At 37.7% G+C, this 14,022-nt stretch overlaps 1 pseudogene across 1 annotated transcript; it reads left to right on the top strand.

The window, feature by feature from the left end:
- The first annotated feature begins 4,347 nt into the window (after positions 1–4,347).
- LOC147872201 (amine oxidase [flavin-containing] B-like) lies at positions 4,348–13,686 on the top strand (annotated as a pseudogene). The gene is made up of 8 exons (XR_015537900.1): positions 4,348–4,517; positions 6,693–6,876; positions 7,837–8,039; positions 8,126–8,248; positions 9,956–10,081; positions 11,287–11,495; positions 12,109–12,321; positions 13,109–13,686. The product of XR_015537900.1 is annotated as an amine oxidase [flavin-containing] B-like (transcript).
- Positions 13,687–14,022: the final 336 nt, after the last annotated feature.

Below are 14,022 nucleotides of genomic sequence, written 5' to 3'. Positions count from 1 at the left end.
TGTTAAAATGTGACTGAGTACACACACGATCATGTCGTATATACTGCTCTTTTGCCAGCACGGGGCATCCGGACATAACGTGATCTCTCGTATCATCAAATTGCTGACATAGTCTGCATTTGCTGTCTTTATCTGTTTTCAGTATTTTTGTTGCGTAATATTTTGTGTTTAGTGCCTGGTCTTGTGCTGCTATAATCTGCCTTTCAGTTTCCCCTTTCAGATCTCCTCTCGTTAACCACAGAAACGTGACTTCTTTGCTTATAATTTGTTACTCGTTTTGCGTTCGATCCCCGTTAGCGACCTTAAGTCCACCCTGAGCTAGATGGAGCAAACAAACTTAAAATGTGGTGGACGGTTGTTACAGTCTTATTAAATTCCAATAATTTTTCTTATCTTGATTTAAAATTAAAACAGTCTATAAATCTTAGGTCGTTATAAGTGTTTCGAAGAAAACTGTCGTGTTCGTATCAACTAATTTCAGTAAGAGCTTACATAATCCTTGAGTTATAAGTTACCTTCGGGCTAGCAATATCAATTTAGTAATTACTTGTTTATTTTATCAAATGAATGCAATTCCTTTCAGTCACCTTGTAACGTCAACTTTATGTAATTTGCCTTTCCTCCTTCCCCTCGTCATTAATTTTATTCACCCTTTCCCCCCCTAAACCTAATGTTAATTTCCGCTGCAGCTCCATACCTCGGGGCATTTGACATTCAGGTCCTTGCGAGGTCGTTTCCATCTTAATCAACCCAGAAATTTTGTTAAATTTTTGCCGCACTGTTATGTAAATCTGGCCGTTCCGCGATACTTGTAGATATTGACACTCTACAGGTTGCCTCATCGTCTGAATGACCGTCTTCAAGGTCACTGGTGTGACCGAGGGGCAGCTGCTTTGAGTTACTTATCTGTAATGACAGCATTTGACTGGTTAACTTCCGCCACATCTTGTTTTCTGGTATAATTTGTTGTCTTTTTCTGTCATGTATGTTACTATCAGTGAGATATTCTTCTTTTGGGTCTGGCGTTGAGATTTAATATTTTATTGAATGTCGGTCTTTTATTGATTCATGATTTTGGCTTTCCACTCCGGGAACTTTAATTTCATTACTGTGTTACGCGCTGAGCCAGTCGTGATTACATTTATATTCTTAATTTTACAAATAACAGGTCGATAATATTTTATTGTTTTAATTTCTGAGATGACTTCTGAAAGACCACATATGGACGCATTTTTCAAGTGAAATCAGCACTTTTTCCTTTTGAACCTTACCACTCTACGGACGTGAAATCAGTTACGTTTTATTATTTGTGTAAATATGCATGGCATTGTGATCATAAATATTGAAGTTGGGATAAAAAACGTTTTCTGCTATTTCATTAACCAATCTCTGCATTCACATTGGAAATTACAACATTCAAGAGGAGCGTCACACAGTGGTGACAGCTGTCGACCGAGATTGTATTCAGTATTCTCGCGACTACAAATCAAAAATATTTATTACACTCTGAAGAACTGTGACAGAACGTGAGCATGGGAAATGATGGAGAGATTTTCATATGACAAGATTTGGTGTGTCGCTGGTCGAGCTTTATCCTTGTACATGTGCAGGAATAAGGCACAGAAGGTTTTACGTACTGGATCGTTGAACAAGTCGTCTAGACGCGATTCGATGTCCTTGTCTTTCTTGCTTCGGACCAGGAGGTAGTCGCTGCTGAGGTGCGGGCACGACCGGAGCAGTTTCTCCACCAGAACTTTGCTCATGAACCCCGTTCCACCCGTGATCAGAACACTGGCGCCCCGGTAGAACTCCTGGATCGTGGTGCCTCGCTCTCCGATACTTTCCATGTCTGACACTCCAAACACATTTAAGGCCAACTTTGTTCGATTTTATTTATGTCCAATGCTTCAAATTAATTAAAACATAAATTTGAGGCTTCCTGAGCGGTGAGAATGTGGTTCGAGGTTTCATGTATTGTGACGCCTTGCAATTTGTATGTGATTACCAAATTCATGGAGGTGGGGATAGCCTCTAAGGGGAATTCAGTTATAAATTACAGATGGAAGCGACATGTTCCTCCATTGTTGACAAATTTCGAAACTACATGGAAGGTACAGATGTCAACAAATTTTGAACTCGAAACTTTCCCATGGATTAAACATTAACCTTTTGCGGTCCTAAAACTTTGCATGCCGTGTAGTGTATTATAATATAAAATAAGTAAACAAACAACTATTAACACTACAAAAAAGACATTATTGTCATACGCGTTTCAACCTCAAGAGGACATCATCAAGGAAATTAATTCATTTATCAAATGGTTTAAACTGGATTTAGAAATAAATAAGGAGTTTCAGAAAAGTATTTGAAACGATACTGCACTAGATGTTATTCACAGAGCAGAACTATGCTCTTAGCTATTGATCCGATGGTTCGGTAACCGTAGAAGTTCAGCGGCGATCTGTGGTTGCGTCGTCCGTACTTGTGAACACGATTCTAGACACTTGTCAGAATAAGAAGAATTTTCTCTCCTGCCTCCTTTCACCATTACAAGTGTAATACATTTGGAAGTACCTGAGGTAACGTTGGTAATCGGCTTCCTAAGATGTTGGTAGTATTTCGTAGGATTGGCGGAGAAGTATTTCAAATGTAGAAGATTCTCAGTTTGTGGATACTAATACGAAGATTTTTATTAATCTCAAGACAAGATAAAGTAAAGTTGAACAGTAGGTTACTCAAAGTTCAGGCTATACTTCATGACCACCTTCTGATGATGTGCCTTGGGGTCATGAAGTTTATATATGATATCAAATAATGTGGGGTGGATGATCAATAGTCACGAGGTATGTCATTCTCCTTATGAGAACGACCCCACTCATGAGTGATCTCATTACAGGAAATCATAAAGGAAAGTTGTTCCATCACCACAAGAGGCACATACATAAGCTATGAACAACAGCATTGCCAGACCTAACATTAGCAAGTACAACAAACACATGTGAAGACGCTTTCATATTACATCCGCTTAATATTGTAACGTGGGTCGGCGTTTCTACCTGGATTGTCAACCCTGATGTATTCACGTAAAATTAAATCAGTTACAGAGGTCTGCACATACAGTCATCTCTCTACAGCAACAACAAAACACTTCATGTCTCTGTTCTCTGCACACACACACACACACACACTCTGTCCTCCGAGTCTATCTGGTCCCTCGAGTTCGGCGCTCTTCACACTCTTCGCTTACACATCGGCCCGTAGCACCCCACTGGACACACGCTGGCTCCTCGGCCGTCACGGTCCACGTACCCGGTTCCTGTTCACGCGGCCGACCTGTCTTTACTCAGCGTCGGCCCGCAGCACCCCACTGGACACTCGCTGGCTCCTCGGCCGCCACGGTCCACGTACCCGGTGCCTTCTCACGTAGCCGACCTGTCCATACTCAGCGTCGGACCGTAGCACCCCACTGGACACACGCTGGCTCCTCGGCCGCCGAGGTCCACGTTCGTGGTGCCTCACACGTAGCCGACCCGTCCTTTCTCAGCGCCACACCAGACCTCTCGTTGGCTCCACTTTCTCGGCTCTCACGGCACACTTCTCTTACCCCCGATTCACAGCTCTGTTCTTTCCACACTCCCTTTCCAACAACTGTACTTTCAACATTCTCTCTTTCCAACCATTAAACAGACACAACAATTATAAATGAATACACCAATTTCAAAAGCAACAATGTCTATAAGTAGACACAACAATGCCGAATACGACAATGCCAAATACAACAATGTCTAAAAACGATTACAAAAATTCCAAACTCATTAATGTTAATAAACAGACAACTAAACTGTTTATTGACATTGTTATGCTGCTCTGAAGGCAATACGTCACAATATCAACACGTGGAATTGGGACCTCTGTCGCTCAAGGTTCACAAAGTATTTCTAGGACAACAAGGATAGAACTCGTGCAAAAAAGGCTTGAATGATAATACTGACTCAGTTTTCCAGAACCAGTTTCGCTCCAGATTATGTAAAAATGCAATAAATGCATGGCGGACTCGGTCCGACATTGGACCGCAAAGGGTTAATGGTCTGTGTCTGCTGCATTTGTTTTATTTGCGATGAATACTACATAACTATATTTATAACGCGTGGAAATTTTTATTGTTATAGTTACAGTATTTATTTGCATGACAAAGGTTTGTGGTTAACTAGCCCGTGATGAGACTATTGTTTTTGGTTAATAAACAAAATGATAATGATATTAGCAGCAAATCATTAAACTGAACAGCTGGTTCCATTTTTAGCCACACACTTCATTTGCCTTTTGTGGGATATGTAATACGTCTTCTTTCTGTAATGTGTGTCATTGTCGTCCTCAACTCGTATGTCGTCTGTCAATATATATAAGCTGCTCTTTAGTATAGTACAGTCAGACTTCGATAAGTTATTCCACGAGAAGTATCAACATCAACATGTCCAGTAAGGGACCAGCTATAGTAATTGGAGCTGGACTTAGTGGTAAGGTTTTACGGAAGTGTATCCTGGTAGCTTTTCTATTTGCAATATAACCCAACATTAAACATAGAATGTATTTTACCCAGACTGGGAGAATAGAATCATTAAACCGTGTTGTTGTTTTCAGTTGCAGCACATATTGTTTAAGATCTAAGTTCCATAATGGATAAAGGCAGGCACGTGATTTTACCATTTCTAGTCAATTAACATCAGAGTTATCCAGTATTCATCCTCAATTGAGATGAAAATCATTAGACTCACATCATTTAATAGTACTGCAATATCTTTAAAAGTTATTAAGTATATTCATGTTAATTGCTGCATGTTGTATGTGGTAGGTCTGTCAGACTTGTGTTTACTTCATGAGAGTTTAAATTTTAGCGCAAGACGCATTGCGGAGGAAACCAGTATTGAACATTCATTTGAATCTGTTGTGACCAAGGCATTGTTCTATTTAAATTTTAAGTTCAAAATAATTTGTCCTAAAAATAATCAGGCAGGATGGGGTTTAAAAGTATCCAAATATGATTAAGTTGTAACCGTCCACTGGTCGTAACCACGTCTTTGGGTGGGTGTTCGGTTGTTCCTCCTTCCAAGGGCCATATATGATTGCTGGGTCCTAGCTCGTCGGTGGGTGGACTCTTATTTCGGGTGGTGTTAACGGCTTGGTTCATACCAGTCAATAATAATTAGGAAGTCACCACTATTTATTGACACTCGTTCATAATTAAGTTACAGAAGTAAATGATAAGTTTATAAGATATCTTAGTTAAGCTATTAATCACTTGCGTGCTTTCTGTACCTTCGGTATAGAGACTCGAACCAAGAATGATATAACATTAGTTCCCATTGGCGAAAGGCCCGGGTTCGGTGTGAAGATCCACCCCTTTCTCATGAAAGAGAGAGACTTACAATATCCGCACAACCCGGTTTCACACGCTTGCTCATAAATGCAACTCTTTGTCGATAATAAACAGAATTTACATGCGAGATCGAACATTAAGTAAATCCTTAAATATGTTTTCTGCTCACGTAACGTAAAGCCTACCTTTAGCACTTGGGGCGGAAGTCCACTACCGTTTCAAGCAAGTAGTGCTTAAATCTCAATTAGTTATCAATACAATAAACATTTTGAGAAGTGTGATACAGAAGCATGTGTTAAATTGAACAATTCGTGAGGTAACTAATGGTAAAATACAAATACTGTTAATAAACCGATATAAATAACACATGTCCCTATAGAGAGATATGATTAAATATACAGAATTAATTAACGAAAACTAAACTAATGTCCGATGAGCGGTTACAAAGTATTAGTCTAATTTTTACTCTATAATTTATTTATTAATATTTCATGAAAAGTATAACTGTCTGTAGTCTGTACTAAGAAAGAAGGGAATTTATATTTTCTTTCATTGGGGATTTTATGTAACCAATCAAAATAAACGACAAATTAAATGTCTGTATTGAGAGTGATTTGCTTGGGACAAGTATAACCTTGGTGTTACTAGGACTGAGGTCTCGTAATACCTTAAAATAGTTTGCGGATGCTTCCCTCTGTATTCCTTCCATTTCATTTACAATCATCTTCAATATCTCAATCTGTGCTTCATAACCTCAGTAGTTGATACTGAACAAAAACTAAGTGATCTATCAGACCTGAGTTTGAAGATGGCTGTCTTCTGGGTTGTTGCAAGGTATAGTCTGGTAGAAGAATACGAACGGTATAGAGGTCCTTGCTGCCTCTATCATCAGGGCAATGAGTAAGCCACGCACTTCGAAACAGAGTTATGGGAAGAGCTTGGCCTAAGCTGTGTGGACAGGAGAGTGGTGTCTTGTATTTGAATACGTTGGCCCAGGTTGACACTGTGTTTGGAAATGGCGGATTTGTTTCGTTTCTTCAGCCAGAGATGGTGCTGGTGTTCCTTGACTGGTCTCTTAAGAGCGGCTGCTCTGCCCTATGTAGACTTTACCACATATACATACATTTATTAACTTTTCTCACAAGTAAATATTACATACCTAACTAATATTACGGAAAATAATATATACTTCCCCATCACTCATGAGTAACCATAAAAATGATTGTGATATTTCTTGGTATTTAAAGATGATTATGTTACATTAAAACTGAGTGAAACTTGTGTTTTACAAGTCATCAAACATAATGTGTATCAGGTTTAAGTGCCGCAAAACTGCTTCATGAGCGTGGCGTGGAGGTGGTGGTGCTGGAAGCCAATGACAGGGTGGGTGGTCGTACTCTGACACAAACACCATCAGCAGAGGCAGGAGACCCACATTATGGTTGGGTTGACCTTGGAGCCTCTTAAGTTGGTCCCACTCAAAATCATGTCCTGCGATTGTGCAGGGAACTGGACTCTGAGACATATCTTTGCCGAGATAACCATGACAGCATATATTTTAGCAAGGTAACTAATACACATATTATATGTTATGGTTTCGTAGTCACACAGGATCATTTTTATGAGTACAAGTAATATTTTAATTTCTTATTTAAAACAGAGTTGATACCAGATTTCTTTCTAAACAAATGCTATATTCTGCAAATGTTGGTTCATGCTTTAAGGTTTGTGTGCTGCGCAATAAAGAAAATGAAACTATAGGACCTAAAACCAAATTTCAGCGATCAATTTTTGTGTATATTTTTCACAATGTACACATACGTTATGTCTGTTGATGTTTGTGTTTCATCTGAAATCAACCCAGAAGATTGTGATAAAATTTTATACTTTGGGAGAGAAGTCTACTCAATTTTTTTATGCTCCTTATAATTGGTAAACATTTGTATCAATGCAACCCACAAAATTAACTTTAAAAACGTGTTTTAATTTATTCATGTAAAAATCTGTTTATTTTAGGGAAAAAAAAAATAAAATTCTATATAAAGCAGTGTATCCAGGTGGGGTATGTGAACCACGTGTCTAAATAGTTTTTGTGCTGTGTGACAGCTTGCTGAATTGTGCTTTTATTAACTAAATGCCAAAATTTAATCAGGCTATGAACATCCAAAGTGGAGATTTAATTTTGGTATGATAAGATTTAACAACGAAATTTATATAAAAGTACTATTAAAAGACATGAAAATGTATGTACATAAACTTAAAGTGACACATGTCATTTAAACACTATTTTTAATAATTTTTACAATAAGATGAGATTATATCAATTCCATAGCAGAGATTAAAAAATTTTATAAGCCATCTAGAAATGTATCACCAATTTCTTCACTTATTTTTTGAATTTTATTAATGAATATATAAACATTTGTCTGTTCATACTGACTGGTTTGCATTGTTGACAGGGATGCAAGAGAATTTCTTGAAGGTATGGCTGTTACTACCAACACTGCTGAAGATCATGAGATGTCGTTACTCTTCTTTTTGTGGTATTTACATCAGGCACAAGGTGTGAATCATATCTGGAAGGTTAAGGGTGGTGCACAGGAATGTAAAATTATTGGTGGTTCTCAGCAACTTAGCATCAAGATGGCAAAAACTCTTGGAGGTATACAGTTAATTTTCATTCCTTTAGTGAGTAGAATAAAATGTTTCCTTAGTTATGGCTGATTGATTGAATTTTTCATTTTTCAGATCGAATTCATCTGAAAAATGCAGTGGTACAAATAATTCACATGAACGATGGTGTGATGGTCAAAACACTGGATGGAACTGTTTTCAATGGCTCACATGTAATAATGGCTATTCCTCCATTTGCACATGTAAGTAATATTTAGAAGATTTCTGTCTTCTGGGTTATTGCGCTGTGTAGTCTGGTCGATGTTAACCAACGTTTCAGAGGTCATACTGCCTCCGTCATCAGGGCGATGAATATTCAGCGCAATAACCCAGAAGACAGAAATCTTCATACTCACCGCTGTGAGAACCTCAAGTCTTACAAGTAACATTTACATCAATAATTTATTTATCTGAAAATCCAGAAGCTGTGGGTGCAAATTAAGTGGGTTCCCCCCAGTGCAGTGTGTTGTTAGGACTAAAGGAGATAAAACCATCCATTAATATATGACACTGAATTTGTTCTCAGTATTCTAGGAGCATAAACAAGGATATTTCTCCCATTGGAGTTACATTATGTAAAGTGTAATTCATCTTGTATATATTCATGTGAAGTTATAGGTTGTTGTTGTTGTTGTTTCTCGGCTGTACAACCCTGTTGTGGGTTTTCGACGCCTCCTTTCCGGAGGTTTCTTGGTCTTGGTCATGAAGTAGTGAGTGACCAGCCCACTGACTCTGCACAATTTCTACTCAATCCTAATTTGACTGCCAGAGCCATCTAGCAGTTAATCAGGAGACTTGTGTGAGGAAGGTGGTCGCTGAATTTTTCTTAAGAAACATCTTGTATGATACTCGTAAGGTTCTTTTGCATGCCGTATATCTACGACATGGGACCGCCGACTTTACTTGCCCTCTGAAGGAAGTTGTGCAACCGATTATTACCACCCTTAAAAATCCATTGACCTCAGCCAGGAATGAACCCACGAACATTGGGTCCAGTGGCGAGCACGCTAACCACTAGTCCACCAAGTGTGACAAAAGTTAAAAGTAAATGTAAATATAAAGTTGTCTCTGATGCTTAACCAAGCACCATATCAGACATACATATGTGGGAGTAGACATAAAGCTCCATGTTTTATCTCAGCACTAGAAGTAGGTGAGAGATCAGCTTCAGCTTCCTGGAGGAATATGGTTCTTTTTGTTCCTTCTTTGCACATGAAGGTTCCTTAAAACAGTTATGTATCAGAGCAGTGAGATTGTTCACACAAATTCAGTTCTGTTGGAAGGGAATTGGCTACATTATAAGTCTCTTTGATAAATGTAGCAGATGTAATAAACATAATCCTTTCAGAACCCCTGTACAGGGAATTTACAACTTTTATATAATCTGTATATTGATTTTACACTGCATCCATTCCCTACAAATCATTTAAAAGGCATTTGGTCGCTCGACACACAAATATACACACAGAGGTAGAAGCTAGGAGTGTCTGTTCAACTTTATCCTGGTCATATGCATTTATTTATTCATTTTTCCCTAAATGTATTAATTTTATTTCTGAGACCAACTATATTATGCTATGTAACCAAGAACTTGAATTAGTTTCACATATTTTCTATTACATTTGTCTGTTTGCCATTTAACAAATGGCACTTACATTGTTTAACATTCAAAATGTTAATTTTAATAATAATTAATTAATCATATTGACTTGTATATTTGCATAAATCACAGAAGTAAACTAATATTTCAATGTACGATATGAGATTTTCATGGCAGTGAGTCTGAAGATGGCTGTCTTCTGGGTTGTCGTGCCGAGTAGTCTGGTAGAAGTTTACCATCGTTCCAGAGGTCCTTGCTGCCTCCATTATCAGGGCGATCGAATGACTTCATGTACTGATCTTTCTTTCATCTCAAAATAAATTTTGATCCTCCACTGCCATCACTACGTCACGGATTAATTCAACGATGTCCTATGGGAATTGTTCTCAAATGCACTGTATTCTACAAGAGAGAATTCTGGGTAGAAAAAGGTGAAAGGATTAACATACTTTAATGCATTATGATGAAACCATATTTCTGTGGAGTCACATACGCATTGTTTATATTCTTGAACTTATATGCATGCTGTTGTTTATATACTGATGTGGTTAATTTATATCGAAACTCATTTTTCATAAACGAGGAGGCTGTCAGGTGGTCACATTAATCTCACCAGAATATTTCTAATAATTTACAAATGACATCGAAAATTTGCAGAAATGAATATTCCTTTACTCTTACTTGAAGCTTAAAAATAGTTAAATCAGTCATGAAAAAATTGCGTAACACACAATCTGTAATAGACTAAAATTGTTCCTTCTTAAACCAGCACTGATTATCTTTTTTTAAAGGTAACCAAAGTGAGATTTGATCATTTGACTACCTGCACACAAGTCCATGAGATAAATTGCATGTTGCTTTTGGAATGTAACATTAAATACCTGAATATGATGTTAATACATTTTTAGAACAGTAAATGAGTGAGCTAATGTTCTGATTTTTATTATTCATTGGAGATCAACTTACTGTTATCTAAATATGATCCACTTGCTTATATATATGTTTATTTCTTCATAATGTTTTCTGCTGCACGTCTAGGCCAAATTAATATTTTAATATCATCACGTATGTAGAGAAATATAAGTTAGTGTCCATAAAAAGTTCTTGAATAGTGACAAGGATTGAAACCCCAAGTATTTTACATATTTAAATAAAGTTATGCCCCACTTAATGGTACCTGCACCTTGTCGTGGTGGTGGGGCTTGAGTACCTCAGTGGTAGGACCTCCCTAGCCAGGTCCCCTGGTCCTCCAGGTTGGGGGTTGGTCGCAAGGCTAACAACCTTGCACCGTAAAAATTAAGATGTTTCGAAACCTCAACCTCGGACAGACGGACCTAATGGAAGAGGAGAATTGAAGAGGCCGTGGACTGAATACGGACCGGAGAGCCATAGAAGAAGAAGAAGAAATAACCATAGGATTATGTGTAACTGGAAAAGACCATGTCAAATTCATGGTCTTTCACTATCAGGCTTAATGTTAAGACACCTGCAGTTAATGTTAGGGATTTTTTTTTATAATGCAGTCTTTCTGAAATCAGTAGCAACTGCAGTTCAGAATTATACTTTGTGGATAACAGAAGTAAGCAGTAACATGAAACCTTTCCAACTTCTTCTGTGGGTATTGTTATCTGTTTAGGATATAATGGATTTGTGTCCTGTATGGATGGATTTGAGGTTGTTGGTAATGTCCATGAGGACCGAAAACCAGGTATATCTCTCTATGGACTGACTTGCTTCATTTATGGAAAGCATGCCATCCAACTTAAAGACATGGAACAGTCTGCTCGCAGAGATTCCATCTGCCATTCCCTTGCCAATTTTTATGACAGTCAAGAAGCTCTTGAGGTATGTGTGTTAACCAGACAAATATGAAAATATTTAGTAAAAATAATGCGCTGTTAAAGAGAACTCATCTTTTATTCTTTAATTGCAACTGTATCATACCTGAGGGTATCCAATGTTCTTGGCAGTGGCAACCCTGAGACAATTCAGTTGCCATTCTGTATATTATAATGAGGTGGCAGCCATATAATAACGTGGTTATTTGTTGATTTTTATTCTTACTGTGCTGCTGTTCATTCTTCCCATCTGTGAACATCAAATTCAGTGGGCTCTCTAAACTTTATTTGCCATCAAGGTGATGTTAAGATGTTTAAATGCTGCCATTAAAAATCTTCCTCTTCAATATGTGTTAATTATATATGATAATAACTTTGTGAGGACTACTCACTAATTTATTTTAAAATTCAGATATCTAAGTATATTTTTTGGGCTTTATCACCAAGTATTAACCTGAGAGAAAATTGTCCTTTACAAAAATTGTAAGGATCTATAAGATACAAATGTTATGGTTTATATTAACTTCCTGCTATTGCCCTGCTATAAAGCTCATCTTTAAATTATTCAGGCTCTATTTTTGTTACTAATAAAGTGTGTTTTATTGCATTGTTGGTTCCAGTCAGTATATTATGTGGATAAGTTGTGGTTAGAAGAACCGTATATTGGTGGCGGTTACTCTAGCTACTGTCCACCAGGTGTCCTTACTAGATATGGGCCAGCAATACGAGAACCAATTGGAAACAGAATTTATATTGCTGGTTCTGAGACTGCATTAGAGTGGACTGGCTACATGAATGGAGCTATCGAGGCAGGAGAGAGAGCTGCCAGAGAAGTATGTGGCTTATTTTGATGGTTTTATTAATATAATTTTAAACAAAGGAAATGTTTTATTTATAAGTAATTTAGCCAAATTCAGTGTATAATTTATAGGCTGTTGTATACAAATTCACAAAATATTTGGATGTAAAATGTATTTAACACCATTTCTGCAAAATTATTATGATTCTGCATGTCAATTTAATACCAAAACTTGATTGTTTGCTTTAGCTGGATTCTGAAATTTCTGTTCCCGAAGGATTTTGAATTGTTACAGGAAATGACATTGCAGTTCTGGTTACTTTCACTCCATTGAAGACTTTGACCCTGTCCTATGTAATTTAATGTGAAAAGTAAAGTAAAATAAAGGTGTCTCGCTACACGCTATGTACATTTGGGGGGGGGGGGTTGAATTATAGTTCCCATTCTTTCTTTACCTCGGCACTAGATGGGGGTGAATGGTCAGCATTACAACCTGGACATGCTTTAACCCTGGGAAAGACCATGGTACCCATTGGATATGAGTCTGAGTGGGCCCCAGAATATCTTCTGCCCTCGCCAGTGATCAAACCGAGTCGTCCAGCCCATAGCTAGTCACTGTACTGACTGAGCTCTCCCGGCTCCTAATTTAATGTGAAAGTAAAATAATAAAATATCTATTAACATTTACAAATATACATTGCAGATTCTATGATATTTTACTATCCTCTTTCATGACCATAATACTTAGAGGAATTGGAATACCTTTCTATTTCATACCTGTTCATGTCATAGTAACACTGATTTTGTTTCTCACTTGACAGGTACTGCATTCACAAGGAAAAATCTCAAAGAGTGACATTTGGGTGAAAGAACCAGAATTCTCTGGAGTACCGTTAAGACCTCTGCAGCCATCATGGTTGGAGACATGTCAACTCAACTTTGAAACAATGTTGACAGTTACTGCCCTAATTATTGGTCTGCTTGTAGCACTATTTGAATGTATACAAAGTACCATATACTCTAGATAATTTCTTTGAAGTTGGGTATGAATAATGGACACACATATTGTACTATATCCCCCAAACTCCATAATCCCTTTCACTATAAATAAATGATATTGAAAAAGTGGATGTTAATACTAACATCCATGATATATATATAAAGTATTAATATTTCTCAAAGGTTGTTCCTCCATTTTCCACACATGCCCGAGCACGACGTACCGAAGACTGATGGATTCATTCGTACACTCCAGGGTTTCCTCGAATCATCTGGCATGCATTCTGCCCAAGTTCCCATAGGTCGTCATCATTGTTTATGGGTTTTGCATAAACGACGGACTTCAAGTGACCCCACAGATAAAAGTCCAATGGAGTCAGGTCCGGCGACCTCGGTGGCCATGCTATGGGCCACTACGTCCAATTCATCGCTGAGGGTACTGTTCATTCAGATGATAAAATAACTTAACTGATTAAATAAAATACGTTGTCATACTTGGACACTGGTTTCTTCTTACGCAATCAAACAAACTGCCCGTTCGACCTTGCATTGTAATCTCTTCCTCGTCTCATATTCATGTCACAAACTCGATTGCCTTGACCGTGCATTGACTCATAATGCCTCCTCCTTATCAGTATATTGTTTCTTCTCCACTCTTATTATTTTTTCATTTCCAACGAAAATCACTTATCAAGAGACTACATTAAAACTCCCATCATGACATCTCGAAAATCCA

Source organism: Zootermopsis nevadensis, unplaced genomic scaffold (assembly GCF_977971745.1).
Source record: "Zootermopsis nevadensis isolate Lab colony 2312 unplaced genomic scaffold, Znev_1.0 Znev_ptg000030l, whole genome shotgun sequence".
Lineage (NCBI taxonomy): Eukaryota > Metazoa > Arthropoda > Insecta > Blattodea > Termopsidae > Zootermopsis > Zootermopsis nevadensis.
Note: the sequence above shows the minus strand (reverse complement) of the source record. Positions and strands in the feature narration are given on the sequence as shown.